The following is a 631-nucleotide window of genomic DNA, read 5'->3' as shown; positions in this document are numbered from 1 at the left end:
TGTTTCTGCCTGGTTTCGAACCAGGGACCTTTTGCGTGTTAGGCAAATGTGATAACCACTACACCACAGAAACCAGACATATGGGGCAGCTCTCAATTAGCGCATCCATATCTTTTGCTGGCCATTCTATGTTTATTGTATGAGAGGGCTTAAAATACCCGATACTTTTGTGCCCTACAGAGGTCAGTGATAGGCATGGGAGCAAAACTTGAAGCATTCTCAGGCCTCTGAGTCAACCCTGCAATTTCAGGAGAGTTTTTCTTTTGCAAAAGAATAGAATAGAATAGAATTTTATTGGCCAAGTGTGATTGGACACACAAGGAATTTGTCTTGGTGCATATGCTCTCAGAGTACATAAAATAAAATATACATTTGTCAAGAATCATGTGGTACAACACTTAATGATTGTCATAGGGGTCAAATAAGCAACGAAGAAGCAATATTAATAAAAATCTTAGGATATAAGCAACAAGTTACAGTCATACAGCAAATACTTCAGAAGAAAAGGATTTAGGGGTAGTGATTTCTGACAGTCTCAAAATGGGTGAACAGTGCAGTCAGGCGGTAGGGAAAGCAAGTAGGATGCTTGGCTGCATAGCTAGAGGTATAACAAGCAGGAAGAGGGAGATTG

The 631-nt window shown here is 40.3% G+C and overlaps 1 non-coding gene across 1 annotated transcript; it reads right to left on the bottom strand.

Moving 5' to 3' along the window:
* Positions 1–73, bottom strand: TRNAV-AAC (transfer RNA valine (anticodon AAC)). Its single transcript has one exon. It is a non-coding gene; the product is annotated as a tRNA-Val (tRNA).
* Positions 74–631: the final 558 nt, after the last annotated feature.

The sequence above is a fragment of the Erythrolamprus reginae genome, chromosome 2 (genome assembly GCF_031021105.1).
Source record: "Erythrolamprus reginae isolate rEryReg1 chromosome 2, rEryReg1.hap1, whole genome shotgun sequence".
Lineage (NCBI taxonomy): Eukaryota > Metazoa > Chordata > Lepidosauria > Squamata > Dipsadidae > Erythrolamprus > Erythrolamprus reginae.
Note: the sequence above shows the minus strand (reverse complement) of the source record. Positions and strands in the feature narration are given on the sequence as shown.